Raw genomic sequence first — 15,948 nt, forward strand, 5'->3', positions numbered from 1 at the left:
TGAGGAGGAAACACGTCCCCACAAACACACCCACAACCACCCACCCATTCAGGACTACTTAATAGAGTCTAGAACACAAAATGAATTGGCTGTTTAAAATCAGCTTCATATTTTCTATTTTTAGAATGTTGCCCTGCTTTTTCAATAGAGCACACCTTAAGCCCCAGCAACACAAAAAGCTGTCCCCAAAAAAAGCTTTTTCATGTTCATCTATAAAACACAATAGAAATACAAATCTCTATTAAAAATCAGATACACAGAGTGGGGAGAAAGAAATCACATCCTAAGTGATTTTCCACCAACTTACCCTCTCCATATACACATACAGCATGTTTGTATGTATATTGAACATACAATCATAAAGTGAGTTCACATTAATGCTGTGCAATAGACATCAAAATTGTATTAGCTCATGAAGGAAATACACTACCAAAGTGATTTCAAATCTGGTTTACGATATGCAGAAAGCCTGTAACTTTAAATTTACTTGAGGTGGAACTCACACACGCCAGAAATAAATTCAAAAAAGCTCAACAACCATGCATTCAGCAAAAATTCTATGCATGCAAAGAGCTACTGAGTCACACTTTCTGTTTTCCAACATTTAAAGTTCTTACATTGCACTGCTGAAGTTATTTCTACCACAAGCACTGCTCACAGTATCAAGTCAAAGACGTGCGTGGTTACAATGTGATTATGTGCAATTACAGTAGCCAAAAGCTACATTATTTCAGCACTAACACGGTCTATTAAAAGAACAATTTCACACGTTTTATTACACTTGGTCATACACACTAGCCTATTTTATTATAGCATGGAGCTTCTAATCCGGTATTTCAAGGAAAATGTGTGTATTTGTGGAAGCTGAAGTTCTAATCAGCTTCAGAAACTTCACTTCTCCACCCATATACAGACCTGATATTTGAGAAGCAACATCTAGCTAGACGGCAGTGGCCAAAAATACTCAAAGTTGCACCGCGATGTGCTAAAAGCAGGAAGATAATCAGATGTGAAAAAACCCGTTTCAAAAAAAAACAACCAACCAAACAAAAAAAACCCCACCGAACCAAAACACCCCAACCTGCAAACAAGACCACGACTTATGTGCACGGTGCTCACAGGCAAGGAGTTCTGCACGGGTTTCTCGCGCCGAAGGGCAAGCAGCGTTAGGCACTGCGAGCCGATGACGACATCTCGCCGCCCGCGTGAGAAAGGCCATCACGCAGCGGAGGGGAGCTGCGGAGCGCGAGACCCGCGGCACAGCCCGCCAACCGCCGCCGCCGCGTTGCCGACGGGAGCCCGGCGCCGGGTCCAATGGCAGCGAGCGCTGAACGCGCGGCGCTGCCGTTCAACACCGCGGCAGCGGTGCCGCCCGCGCAGCCGGAGGGGCGGCCCCGGCCCGGCAGGCTGCGCCCGATGCGGCGGGAGGCGAGCGCCCCGCCCGGGGCAGGTGGCGTCACGGTCACGGGCCGAGCGGCGCACTTGTCGCTTTCCAGCCCCCCCCCCTCCCCGCCGGACGGCCCCCAGCCGGAAGCCTCGGGATGGGGGCAGGCAGCCGCCGCCGCCGGAGCCGCCCGGGCCTTTCCGGGAGCGGTGGCTGGCGGAGGCGGAGGGCAGCGGGGCCGGCGCACGTGGGGAAGCCGCGCCGCCCTTCGCCGGGACCCGGCCCGGCCCTGCCCGGCGACAGGGGCGCGGCGCGGCGCCGCCGGCGCTCCCGAGGCGGCCGCGCCCCCGCGGCGCGCGCGCGGCGGGGCGGCTCCGAAGCGGCGCCTCGCGTCGCCGCCGGGGAGCGGCCGGCGGGCCCGGGCCCCGTCGCCTCGTGGCTACGCCTGGTGTTAATTTTCGCAGTTGGGGCGGCAGGCGGGAGGCGCGGGGGGAGGCGCGCGGAGTTCGGGCGCGGCGCGGCCGGCGCCGGGAGCCGGCGCCGCCGGCGCGGCCCCGCTCCCTGGTAGTTACCGTGCGGCGAGGCGAGGGGCCTCCCACTTCCTTTCTCCTCACGCGGACCGTGTGTCCGCCAGCTGGGGACAACGTGCGTGCGCACCGCGGTGACGTCACCGCGCCGCAGCGCGCGCAGGCGCGCCGCCAGCTCGCGCCCCCCTCCCTCCCGCCTGCCCGTCACGTGCCCGCGCCGAGCGCGGGGCCCGGCGCCCGGCCCGGCCCCGCGGCGCGCAGCGCTGCGCGCGGCGAAGCTTCTCGAACGGGCGCGGACGCGGCGCTCCCCCGCGCGCACCCCGGCGGCGCCGGCAGCCGCCGCCGCCTTCGAAGCCCCGCGGGGCTCCGCGCGGCAGCGCCGCCGCCGCGGCCCCGCCCCCCGCCGCCGCCGCCCGACGAGCCCGGGCGAGGCGCCCGGCCGCACCGCTCCCCCCGGGGGAGAGGCGCGGCCCCGCCTCAGGTCACGGGTCTGGCCCGGGGCCCGCCGGCGGCGGGGACGCCTCCCGCGCTGGCACACGACGGCCGGGGGGCGGCGCCGGCGGGACGCGCTCCCGGCGGCCGCCCGGGCTGGGCAGAGTCGGCGGGCGCCGCGCCGCGCCCCGGGCCGGCCCCGGCAGAAGCCTGCCGCTCGCCGGGCTCCTCCGCGGCCTGCGCGCCACGGCGCACCGGCGGCGTTAAGGGAACCTCCCCTGCGGGCAGGCCGGAGCGGCACCGCACCGGCAGCCCCAGGGCAGAGGCTGCCTCCTCCCTCGCCGCTTTCTCCCCTGCAAAGGCAGCGCGCACCACGCCTCCAAATGACTCGGGAGAGCCGACGGCGGGGCACGAACGCGGGGACCCGCACCTCCCGCCTCCCTGGGGAAAACGTCAGTCGAGGAGGTCGCGCTAAAGCCGGGATCAGCGTTGGTTTCCATCCCGCTGCACAAGTTTTCACTGATCGGTCAAAGCGCAAGTCAGGATTTGACCCTACAACACCAAAGCCGCAGAAGTGCCCCGTGACTTTCAGACAGCTGACACCAACTTGTCGCACCGTGCCCAGGTTCACCGAGTACCGAAGGCCTGGCCTCCCGAGTGATGTTGGGCAAACTCGTTAACGAACAAACCTGGCTTAGCACAGTCTAGGCATAACCTTAACAGAGTCTTCCCGCCCTAGGCACCTAAGGAGCAGTGTGCCACGCCGCCCCTAGACTGGCAGTCCTTCATATACGTCAAGGAAATTACATTTTGTAAACCAGGCACTTCTGAGAATAAGCCCACTAAAACAGAATTCTGAATGTTAAGGGAATTCACACCAAAATGCAGCATGGCTGCAAGTAAACACCTCCATGAGGCCTCTCATCCCCCGTTTATCCGTTAAGGGTATTTATTTTACAACACTGCATCCATTACGAAAGGACAGATATTTACACAGCGGTGCCAGAAAGTCAAGGCATCAGAGTTAGCAGGTCCAGAGTCACCAGTACTCCCAGATTTTGTACTGGCTGCTGCCTACTACAGACTGTAACCTCACTAGGGCTGCTCCTCAGTTTAATGAACACAGTCGTGCCTTTGCTGTTAGGATGGAGAAAATGGGCAAAACAAGAGCAACGTTGCAAAGGCCAGCACCCCTTTGAAGGTTTCCTGGCAACGGAAGTTTATGCTGTGGGAGATCATCTCAGAAGCACGTAACTGAAGAAAATACATTTTAAAGACACTTGAAAAACATGCATCCAAACAGTAACACAGGCAGGTCTGCAGGAGACGACCACAGAGTATTTTTTCCCTTTTAACTAGAAGAATGAACTCAGGCTGAAAAAAAATGACGATTAAACTGCTTAAATGCAAAATTCTGCGAATATGAAAGAATGTAAAATCGTGATTTTGATACTTCTGGCAGTTTATAAAGGAGAGGTATGGGCAGAGGCAAAAGGGAAGCTTTAGCCCCATTGTGATGGTTTCAGCTGGGATAAAGTTAGTCTTTGTTCACAGTAGCTAGTATGGGGCCACGTTTGGGATTTGTGCTGAGAACAGTGTGGATAACACAGGGATGTTTTCGTTCCTGCTGAGCAGCGCTTACACAGAGTCAAGGCCTTTGCTGCTCCTCACCCCACCCCACCAGCGAGCAGGCTGGGGGGGCACAAGGAGTTGGGAGGGGACACAGCTGGGACAGCTGATCCCAACTGACCAAAGGGATATCCCATACCATATGACGTCATGCTCAGCACATAAAGCTGGGGGAAGAAGAAGGAAGGGGGGGACATTGGGAGCGATGGCGTTTGTCTTCCCAAGTGACCGTTACGCATGATGGAGCCCTGCTTTCCTGGAGATGGCTGAACACCTGCCTGCCGATGGGAAGCGGTGAATGAATTCTTCTTTTTGCTTTGCTTGCGTGTGGCTTTTGCTTTCCCTATTAAACTGTCTTTATCTCAACCCACGAGTTTTCTCACTTTTACCCTTCTGATTCTTTCCCCCATCCCACAGGGGGGGAGTGAGCAAGCGGCTGGGTGGGGCTTAGTTGCCAGCTGGGGTTAAACCACGACATCCATATACTAGATAAGGTTGGTACGGTGGAAGGAAAACATCGCAAATGCTGGCAAAAGCAGATTTGGAGAGAAAAAAGGGTTCAGAGAAATTAGAAGGAAAGAGATAGGGAAAAAAAATCACAAAGAGATGGTGTTTTTTTTGTTAAGGGTCATGTTCAGCCATTCTCTAAAACAGCTTCACATTATGGTTCTCTCTAGGAAGTTTCTAAAATATCTTTGCACACGAAAAAGCCAAGGCTAACAGCCAAGTGCTTTCACGTTTCATATAGCAAATGGGAAGTAAAGGGAAGAAAGGAATCAAGAAAGCATTCCAGTTTAGCTGTAAACACTGCGTGGGTGGGGGTGGGTGCGCAGCTCGCCAAAGGACCTGGGGGACCAGGGGAGTGCCACCAGCTCTGTGTGTGTACGCTGTCTGTCTCTCTCTGAAGGGCAAGGTCACGTGGGGCGGAGGGGTGCTGGACACCAGGGAACCAGGGTAGTCCCAGCCAGCCGCAAGAGAGACGGCATGTACCAGCACCTGGAGCAGGCCTCGGGGGCTTAAGTGTCCAGAAGCCAGCAACTGGGGAGACTGGGATCCAGGAACCAGCTGCAGGGCAGACTGAGTGTCTAAGCCCAGCTGCTGGAGGGAATCTACCTTGTACATATATATATACACACACATATGTATGTGTGTATATATAAAAACTTATATACACACACAGAGTCACTAGCACACCTCCATCCTGCTCAGACAGGGAGGGGAGCAGGATAAGGCTGTTGCTGCTGTCTGTGTTCCTGCGAGTATCTGTGTGTCTGCCTGATCTGTGTGGCCAGATGCGTATACGTGTATATGTCACGTATACGTGCGCTCTACGTGCTTGTGCCTACTGGAAATACTTTTTCAGCCTTACTACTGGCTATACCTGGGGGCACGGAGCTGCAGCAGCCTGAAGCTGTCGGATCCAACACAGTATTTTTCCTTTAACAAATTCAATCAGAAATAATTACACCAACTAAAAAACTAAGCCACGTTGTCCAATATTGATCAGGAATAGTCATTTTATACCTACAGCAATCACACATTAGGTATAGCGGTCATCAAGTTTTAGGGTCGCAGGATACATTTCTGACCAACGACAATACAGAAATAAGCCTTTTTTCTTCAGCAAAAGGTCCATTTGTACGACTAAGAGCAGCCACACAGAACCGAATAGCAGACAGTGCCACGTTCACGGCCCACAAGCCACATATTCTAATGATAAGAGAAGCAACACCAGTGACTGTTGACATTGCCAGGGATTTTGCTACCATTTTACCTTACGCAGGTAGAAATCCTTGCCTGCAGCAAAAGTGGAACCTCTAGTTTATCAAGAGACCAGATTGACCAGTAGAAGTCAGAGCAGTACCACAGATTCCCACCAGCTTAAGTAATCCAGTTCTGAGCAGCTTATAGCTGACAAGAAACAGGAGTACCGCAATAAAGAACTACATCCCATTGAGATCAGTACAAACACCTTTTAAGGCCTCGTTTGTGCTAAACACCAATTGGCAGCACAGAAATGAACTGGTTTGCATCAACTGAATACTGCTCTCCATGATCAGGGGGAGTTACCTTACACTAACCAGTAATGTGATGGTCATCTTTGAAATGCTCAAGTTACTACCAAGAAGTACCCTCTTCCCCAAAATGCTTCTTTCAGACATGTTCCCTGCTTTGCAGCACCTTGAAAGTATGAACTACAGTCTTTACAAACTGTATTTCAGTATCCAATCAATCACATTCCTTCTTCCAGTAATGCCTACAAGGATAAAGCACCAGTTCAAGCCTACACACTACCAGTAACACAGAGCCAGTGTGTTACTTTCACCACCCAGCAGTCAACAGAGATTGCTACTTGGAGCTGTAGCAAAAAACGGTTCTTCAGCTGCTGTTCTTTCTAACCTGTCTCCAAAAAAAAAAAAGATTCAGTAACAGATCACAAGCTGGAGGGTCACAAGGCCCGAGCTTTGCTGAAGATCTGCATGTGGGAAAGCAACGTAAGTTGCAGACAGAGATAAGCGGAATGTAACACTTGCCAACCTGTGGAAAACATTAAAGAGATGCAGATTACTTTTTTGTTAGCAATCCCCTGACCAGTTCGAATACAAAGATCACTACTACAAAGTAGATACCCGACAGGACTTTTCTGTCATACAGTATACTTTGAAAGGCACTACTACTGGAGCACTACTGGAGCATAAAGGGCTTTCAGCTCTCAAATTCACTAGCTAAAAACGAGCACTAGCTGAAACTAGACTCACTAGCTGAAAACAACAGCTATCAAAACCAACTGTGCCAATGTAATACACCCACAGCAGCAGTCAGTCAGCAGAGCCCAGGCTAGAAGTTTATTACTAACTACAACCAGGCAGCCCTCACAATCATATAAAGTCCCAAGTTCTGGCCATTAAAAAAAAAAAGATTTTAAAGACCTGAAAATCCAGTGATGTTATAGTCAAACATTGTGCAATGTGCACACTAGAAGGGTTAAAATACAAAAACATACTTTCTGTAGCCAATGTTTTGCTACTTTGGAGAATGATTAACACAGTAGCACCCCACAAGACAGTCTGTTAATTCTGAAACTCCAGGTTGGATTAAACTGCCTATAGAAGGGTATCTAGTCCCATTTTCTATACCATAACCGGCCACACTGGCCTCCAACTGCTTCTCCAGAAGAGTATTTGCCCCCGAGTTGAATGTTTGCTCTACACAGATGTCTCTAATAACTTGCAGCATCTATGACAGCTCCAGACCCCTGTCCTTAGGCAACAGAATCCCAGCCCAAAACCTACTTTAAAAAAAAAAGTTTACATCATTTTATTTATGATAGAGAAGTTAGTAGTTAGTAGCTTAAGTTCTTCCTTTAGCTATAGTGAGGAAGTATAATCCAGCGTCAAGAAGATTAAAGGTGTAAGTGGTGGCAGAATGTAACTAAAAAGTGTGAGATTAAAAAAAAAATGTATTGCAAGAAATAGACTGTTGCGGGGGGGGGGGGGGGGGGGGGCGGGGAAAAAGCAAGAAATCTGCTTTTCCAGATTTAGGTTTTCTTGCTGATGCAAACATGCTAAAACGCATGCTCCAGCCGCACACAGAATGCACTCTCCCCACAGCAAGTATGACACAGCTTGTGCACCATCAGTTTTCAGCCCAGAGCATGACTTTATACTAAAACCAAATTCACTTAATTACTTTATACTAAAAACAAATTCACAAAACACTCAGAGTCCTGACCACTGCAGGATGAATAGGTGGTAGTTCAGGAAGTGCTTCATCAACTGTCAGCTACACCCCTGCAAAAGCAGCAGCTTCTGTGGGAGGAGCAGGGCAAACACTGGGGGGGAGGAGGAGGGAGATACCTGCTTCACCTCTCCAGTACTGACACTTTCCCACAAGAGTCCGAACTTTCAGTCCCCCATAAAGTTGGCTCTTTGTTTAACAGCATTAACCCTGCAATGTACGCTGCAAAATATTCTCCATCTCCCAAGAGCTACCTGAACTTTTGGGAAATACAGAAATCTTCCCAAACACTGAAGATTGCAAAATGGAAACACAGAAACCATTTATATAAAGTATGAACCACCAGTGAGAGCGCAGGGAGAAAAGCCAGCGTTCACTACAAATAATTGTTCTTTTTTATCTGTATACAATGTTATTATTTCAACATTTAAAATATTGTATTTTACATTACTTTCCATACTTTATCAGGAAGTCGTTGATATGCCCACCACTCATACATACAATGATAGCTGTGTTTTTTCAATATTATTTAAACTACTGAAAATTACAAAATAAAAGAATAAAGCAATGTTTCATGCTTTTTGTCACGCAACACTGGCAGAAACAAGCCATAATCAGCAGGAATAACACCATTTTGATGAATTTCAGTCCCTTTATGGCCATCATGAGGAACATTTATCACATACATGAATCTTCAGCTGGGGATCTTGTCCACATCATAGAAAAAAAACTGAGAGCAAAAAATAAGAAAATTCAGCAAAACAAGTATGGCAGGTAAAAAAGCCCTCACCTGAGCTCCGGACTATCCTACTCATTCAGCTGTTGTCTTATAGCAATACTCATTGCTACAGAGCCACCAATCAAGTTAGAACTGCCAGGGAACCTCTATGTCCCTTTTAAGTTATGGTAAGAAGGAGAGTAACACCAATTAAAGTACCAGACTGTTGGTGATGGGTTCCAGGTTTATATCCATCTTCATTATTGACTTATTGATTTACCCTGTGGTCAGGCAGACCACACCATATTAGCAGAAAGCACTGTTACCACAAGAGTTAGCAAAACAGCACAATTCCATCATCACAAGTATTTGTTTAACAGTAATTAGGCCATGATCTTGTCATTCTCCAAATTGGCTTTTCCTGAAGATAGTGACTGTAGCAATGAATGCAAACATTTTTATTGTAGATACGTTTTATCTGGCTCCCACATTCATTTTCTGTCTTTTATGCTGTTCACATCGCTTACTGCCTTTCTGTTTTGGGCTTGATTTAAAAAAAAAAAAAAAAAAAAAAAGAGGCTTTCTTCTGGTTGCTGTCTTCTCATGACAAGCCTTCATCATTCTTCTCACCCAGATCATTCTCACTGCATTCTTCCTTATCCAGTTCAGAAAAAGATAAATCAAGGATTTATCATAGGTACTAAAAACAGCCAGGATCCATCAATGAAAGCACATTCCATCTTTCTGTGAAGAGAGAAGAGCAACTCCACCACCACCATTTGATTCTTTGTTCTAAAGTCACCCAGTATTACAAAAAAAAAAAAACAACACACACCAAGAAAACCCAAAACACACAACACATCACATCTTTAATTATGGAAGAATAAGGCACCAAGTAAGCCCTGCTGGTGTCACAGCTAATGGCACTGTTTCCTCACACCATGGCTGAATTTTTAGTAGATCCTCTGCTGTCTATGAAACAGCAAACGGACAACAGCCTCTTCTTAGATGAGAGCTCTTTCTCACTCCTCTAGGCAGAGATCTATTTCATTGTGTTTGTAAAAAAGAATGTCTTGGACTTCCCATTCCTTGGGGAATTAGGTTTTAAAAAGCCAACATACACAACCACATACTTTAGAAGCGATCTAGTTGATTTGAGTGTAAACGAAGACGTGGCATAAGCTCAAAGAGGAAGAACTTCAAATTTTTTTTTTTCTGGTAGGTGACCAAACAAGTTTATTCACAAGTGGGACTAACATTGGTTTCCTCCAGTTGCACGTTTCCCTCCCATGGCAGGCACAACAGCATCTGCACCAACACCGAGCAAACAGTAGGTGAGGTTAATGGTCAGCTGCTGCCAGATGGAATACGCAAGTGAATGAATGCTGCCCATCTTTGCCAGACCCAAGGACTATGCTTTTTTCCCCCCACATAAACACATGCACAAAAATGCTCACCCACAGCAACATTTTTCAAGCAGAATCAATTCCCCATTCCGGTTTCAATACAGACTCACAAGGAACTGTGCCTGAGGGCGCTGAAAGGGTGCTGCAGCCGCAGAGCGAGCTGCTGCATCGGGCAAAACACCTTAAAGTGGCAAGACCAATTCATCAGCCAGCCCTCTTTCTTTACACAGCCTTCGGTTTTCAAAGTCTGTAGCAACTTCAAACCTTCAGGGCTTTAGCCCACTCCATCATGGGCGATCAAAGACGACCCATGAGTTTGGAGACTACGTGTTAGGAGTAAGGCAGTGTGACTGAGTAAGCTTTGACATCTTAAGAAGCTAGGCAAGAAACTCAAACCGTTTTATTGGAAACCACTCATCTAACCAGGCTGATGAAACAACTGCTAACCCTCACCCCTACCAACTACAGATTGAGCTCACCTTACCATTTTTTAACCCTCTTTTAAACTGCTTATCAACTGGCGTGGTACCTAAGGCCCCAGCACCCACGGAACCCAACACCGGCACCGCATCGCCCTTCCAGGAAAAGCACCGTTGTTTATTTATTCGGCTCCCCTCGGCGGGACCGGCAACGACAACCCCGGCCGGCTGAGCGCGCAACGCCGCCACACGAAGCCGCCTCCTGCGCCACGCTGGCGCGTCCTCGGCTCGGCGGCGCTCGGCCTCAGCCGGGGGGGAAGCTGGAAGAGACCGGAATAACGGCGGGCGCGCTGCGCCAGGCAGCCGAGCCCCCGGTAAAGGAGCGCTGGCAGGGCACGGCGGGGGGAGCGGGGGTGGGGAGGGGGGCGCTGCCCCCGCCCGCCACCAACGGCCGCCTCACGCGACGTGCCGAGGCGCACGCGCGCCGCCGCGGGCCAGCGGCCGCCCTCGGGCCGCTCCGCCGAGCCGTTACGCTCCGCCTCCGGCGCGCCCGGCTGAGGGGCCCCGCAGCCGCCCCCCCCAGCCCACTGCACCCCCTAAGCCACCCTTCTGTGGCGCCGAGGGGGCAGAGGGGCGGGCGCGTCCCCCAGCACCGGGGCAGGTCCCCGGGAAGGCTCTCCCGCCGGGGCGGGGTGGGGCGAGGCGCGGGCAGCCCAGCCCCGTCTCACGGGTGGCGCCGGCCACGCCCCCACCGGGGGACGGTCCCCGGGAGCGCGATGGCTCTGGGAGGCGGCAGCTGCTCGGGGCCGGGCCTCACCCGACCCTTCCCGGCCGGAGAGCCCGGATGCGGAGCCGCGGGGCTGCTCAGTCCCTTTAACCCTCCCCCCCATCCCGCGTCAGGTGACCGCCACCCACTGCCCAGCCCCCCCCCCCCCCGCCCCCAGCCCCCCGTCCGTCCACGACCCCGGACGAAGCGGAGCAGGGGTGGGCGACGAGCGAGAGCTGCCCGCCCGCCCGCCCGCCGCTCCCCGCCACGGCCGCCCGGCGGGCGCGCGGCCCCCTCGCCTCAAACGCGGCCCTCCCGGCCGAAGGGGAGGGAGCGCGCACGTGTGATTGGGCCGCCGCGTTCACGTGACGCGCACACCTCACGCCACCTCCTCGAATAAAACTTCATAAAAGCGGGGGGAGGGGGAAGGGGGGGGACGGCGGGCAGCGCCCCGGGGGCGGCCGGCTCCTACCTGCCTCCCGCCGGCGGCTCCACGCGGCGCGGGGCGCCGAGCAACGCCCCGGCCCACGCGCCCCGCTCGCGGCTCCTGCGGCCTTCGCCTGCCACGCGCAACCTCCTGCCGTCTTCATTGGCTGCAGCAGCCCATCACGTGGGCCGCTCCCGTTTCTCCTGCCCCCCCCTTCCTTTCGCTTCCCCCCCGCTCCCCGCGGCGGGGCCGCCCCCGCAAGGCGGGTACCGGAGCGGCCGTCCGGGAGGCGGGCGGCGCTCGGGGGGCGCAGCCGGCGGCGGCCGCGGTAAAGCTGCCTCGCGACGCCCGCCAGCGGCGCGCTGCCGATTGGCCGGGGCCGCCCGCCGACGCAGTTCCGCTCCCCTCCGCCGGGCCACGCCCTTCCTGCCCCTCCCCCGCCCTTGCGCGAGGGAAACACGCCGCTCGCGCGTGGGCCGCACGGGCGCGCGTTCGCCGTTGGCGGGCGGCCGCTCGCCCTCCGCGGGTCGGCGGCGAGGGGCGACCGGCGACCGGGCGGGGCCCGCTGCCGCGGGGAGCTCGGCCGGAGCGGGGCGGCGGCGCGGTCCCCGCCGGCGCCTCCCGTGGGCGCTCTCCTCCCGCGGCTGCGGCGCTGCCGGCGGTCCCGTCACGGCGCAAGGGGCCGCCGCCGCCGCCCGGCCTGGCGCCGGCTTCCCGCGGCCTCCCGCGCGGGCGGCGCTGGGCGCGCCCCCCTCTGCCGCCCGCAGCGGCTTCCCGGCGGCCCTGCGCGGCAGCGGTGCCGCTGCGGCAGCCGAGGGGGGCCAGGCCCGGCAGCCGGGGCCTCCGCGGCCTCGTTTGCCCGCCCTTCCGTCCAGCGGCACCTGCAAATCACGGAGAAAGGGGTTCGCCTGCAGTTCGGGTCATTCGAGCTGCTGTCAGAGGGTGCAGTGCCCTGAAACGTGGCTCATAAACACTTCCCGTACCTTCCCGTTGCTCGCACAAAAGCTCCGTACCCGGCGGGACTCCCGGGGGAAGCGTGTTTGCTGAGCACCCACGGAACTGCAACCGTGCCAGTCGCTGGCGGAGCGGGAAGCTGCCTCTGGTGATTTGTAACCTGAAAGAGTTCAACGAATAAAGGCTGTACGCCCCTTCAGCACGCGGACGTGTTCGATAATACACCCGAATGTAACAGCCCTGCGCGGCTTAGACAAAAGGTGATTCTGGAGATTACCGTCCGGAAAGTCTGTATTAGGTCCAGAGTAAATAACGGAACAAATCCCGAAGGAAAAAAATACGTAAACAAAACCCCATGAGCTATAGGCAGCGTGGGCACGTACAGATAGGTGAGGCTGGATGAACTCGGTGGCAATCGCAACCGACAGCACGGTAACTGCGTCAATGAAAAATGCTGCTCATCTTGCAGCACTTGATTTCAGGTTGATTTGGGTATAGGCAGATCACATGTAATGGAAACTAATTAAAAATGTAAACAAAAGGTGATGGTAAACAACACCGTAATGTAGCCTTGGGCTAAAACTTCTGGGATGGAGGTCTTGGCCTCGAAAGGTGCTCGGTCACGGCAGCAATCGGCATTCCCCGGCACGGTAACGTTACTGACAATACGGCTTAGGAGTCCATGAAGGATGTAAAAAGGGAGGTGTCTAATTAGGCGTGGATTTATACTTTTGCAAAATTGAACATCCTTTGGTATTGATACTGAATTGAGTGGATGGTTCCCAGATCACTGAGAAGCTCAAAAAATATCTTATCTCTCCTATTAGATAAATATTTTTGAGGAATCCATATACAAAGGTTACAAACACACTAACCGGTGCAGAAGCTAAAGCTTTGGGGGGCTTTTGCAGTCTCGCAGCCAACGTTGGGAAGCGTTTGGGTGTCAGCTGAGCACGCACTGGCGGGTTTAGGTGTGCCTTTTTGGAGTTCACGAGCAGATCAAGGGACGGCCAAGTTGCAACCGTTTCTTTGAAATTCCTGCTGCTGTAACGGATGCGGTGCCCAAGATGCGTTTTCGTTAACAGGCCAAGCAGAGGAAACGTCAGGCAAATGAAATTTACCGTTTGACGTTAAATGGAACGATGTTGCAAACCCAAGAAAGAATACAGAAGTCATGCAAAGGCCATCACAGATGCTGGGGCTCTGGACAAATGAAAGATAACACATGCAGGGGAAGTAGGTCATTGATATTTATTTCTCCGGGGAAAAAGACATTTTGACTGGAGTAGTTTTGAAGGAAACCTGATGGTGTTTGTGAATATCGGAAAAATGAGCCAACAGTGTGAAACGGCTGAAAAAAGAAAGTGTTGTTTTGGTCTCTGAGTGCAAAACCCATCCTTTATCCGAGAGAGGCAGATCTCGCGACTGCCCTGCTGCTGAAGAAGTTCCTATGCACGTCAGATTTGGACATCTTAATTTGGAAAGCGTGCATGTAATTTGAAGCAGAGACGCCCAAATTACGTGGTGAGGTTTAGCAGAAAAATTCTTTGCTGCTTATTTTTTCACCTACGGACAATCTTCAGTTTGTTGGCTAATCAGATTTTTTTTTGAAAGCTGAGTATTGGGAAGCTAGAGTTCATTAGAGATTCAGGGAGCTTAATAAACGAGAAAAAGAATATTCCTCCTCTCCCACTCCTTTCCTTTCTGAATAAAACCTTTAAAAGGGAAAACTGGGGGAAGAGCAGTACCTGTTCTTCCAGGGACCTGTCTGCCCAGGGACCACGCTGCTCTTCCACACTGTCAGCTCCCCCAGAGGCTCCCACTCGCTAGCCCACTGCTCTCTGCTCTCCTGCGCGCAGATCGTTCACCGCGGGCCTCCTCCCCTTCACTCTAAATCAAACCCCAACTTTTTCAGCTCTTCCATTCCCACCCATCCCAGTAAGAGTGATAAAATGGGCCTGTAAATCCGCTAGGAGAGTTCCCACTGAGGAACATATTTAGGAAATAAAGGCATATGCTTTAGAAAACTGAGCAGAAACAGGCACGTCCTTTTATAGGAAGAAATTATACAGGTTTTGAGTGGGCTGAGCTCGTGGGAAGAAGGAAGTGTGATACAAAGAGAAAGGGCGGTGCTAAATCTGGTCTATGCCTAAGGCTGGCATTTTATTGCCAAACTCATTACCTGGTGTGTTTATTCCTGATGACTGCAGAATTCAAACCCCGATAAACAAATTTTGTTCTTCCATTAATAATATCCATTTATAATTAGTCCTAATATAAAAATAATTACATTTAAAGAGGAATAATTACGTTTAACCACAACCACCACCTTTATGTTTGAAGTATATGTTATTTAAATGCTTTAATCAATCATTCAAAGTCTGCAAAATGTCAGAACTAAGGATGCAACTTCCTGGGCACTCAATGAGTCAGGATCATATGAAGAAAATAATATGTGAATATTTCATGAAATCAGTACTACGCACATGGGAGCCAGATAAAGATTGCTGAGATAATTGTGAAGCTGGCATTTACTACCTTTCTAGTGTCAATTTTGCATCCCAAATAAGGACTTTCTTCTCTGAATATATGGAAAGGGTTCATTGATGGTGGTTGCTTTCTAAGGGTTCCCTCATGTTTTCATGGGGCAAAATTTTAGAAAAGATCAAATGTCCTGGTTACACTCAGAGCTGCTGCTGTTGTGCATCATTCTCGTGATTTAAGCCTGAACCTTCCCTTTATACCTGTCACCAGAGCTGCAAAGGTAGCAGTGTAATTGCGCGGCAAGAGAGGCTCTTCTTTCCAAAGCCTGAGGCCAGGGGTCCGCCGCTGGGACTGGAGAGCCAAGGTTAGGAGGAAGGCCCGACCAGATTTGTTTAAATAGTTCTGCAAGGAAAAACAGCAAAGTGGAAGGCCTGTCGCTAGCTTTCTTGTTGTTTTTTTGTTTCACAGATGTGATAAAGCCCACCAAGAGCTCACCTGAAGTCTCCAAACTGCTTCCCCTAGTAGCCTTCCTTCTTACGTCTTCTGGTTGGTGGTCGGTGGTGGTGAAGACACTTCTCTGTCTCTGGGCACACGTGAGAGTCTGTGCCGCTGAGTTTGGGCTCCTGCTTTCTCTTCTACAGAAGATTGCAAGATGGCCAAGTCCTCTTCTCCACGGGGGTCTTCCCATCCCAGCTTTCCTCCACAGGGACCAGGGACAGTCGCGATCTCTGAATTTCCCCCTCACTGGCTTGCTGCAAACTGTTGCCCTACCCAGCCCAGAGAAGGCAGGGCAGAAACAGGACTGCGCTTCAGCCTCTCACCCTCTGCCTTTCTACAGAGAAGAGCCGTGCCGCAGCAAACGAGGCGAGCTGCCGGCTGCAGCGCGTCTCCGTGCAGTTTGCTCCTGGCACAGTGTTTATTTAAGGCAGAAACCTCCTGGGAATGCATCTGTGGTGAGACGCTTGGACTTGGCTTTCTTGCTGTGGGCCAGTTCCTAATGGGCACAAGCTGCCTTTGGGATCTGGCTCAAGATCATGGCTCCCTGAGGGAGCAGCAAACCCCCC

At 52.5% G+C, this 15,948-nt stretch overlaps 1 protein-coding gene across 27 annotated transcripts in view; it reads right to left on the minus strand.

Moving 5' to 3' along the window:
• MGA (MAX dimerization protein MGA) overlaps nucleotides 1-11,805 on the minus strand; it is a 66,049-nt gene extending 54,244 nt beyond the window's left edge. For 23 of the 27 annotated variants that reach the window (XR_012673943.1, XR_012673940.1, XR_012673942.1 and 20 more), the window contains exons 1-2: nucleotides 1,957-2,044; nucleotides 916-985 (exon numbers count right to left, since the gene is read on the minus strand). The gene's annotated coding sequence lies outside the window, so the exon portion shown is untranslated. Of the gene's footprint in view, nucleotides 1-915; nucleotides 986-1,081; nucleotides 1,098-1,119; nucleotides 1,306-1,956; nucleotides 2,064-11,491 lie in introns of those variants that run through there. The other 4 variants (XM_075152098.1, XM_075152099.1, XM_075152097.1 and 1 more) reach the window with 4 other exon arrangements.
• Nucleotides 11,806-15,948: the final 4,143 nt, after the last annotated feature.

The sequence above is a fragment of the Calonectris borealis genome, chromosome 5 (assembly GCF_964195595.1).
Source record: "Calonectris borealis chromosome 5, bCalBor7.hap1.2, whole genome shotgun sequence".
Lineage (NCBI taxonomy): Eukaryota > Metazoa > Chordata > Aves > Procellariiformes > Procellariidae > Calonectris > Calonectris borealis.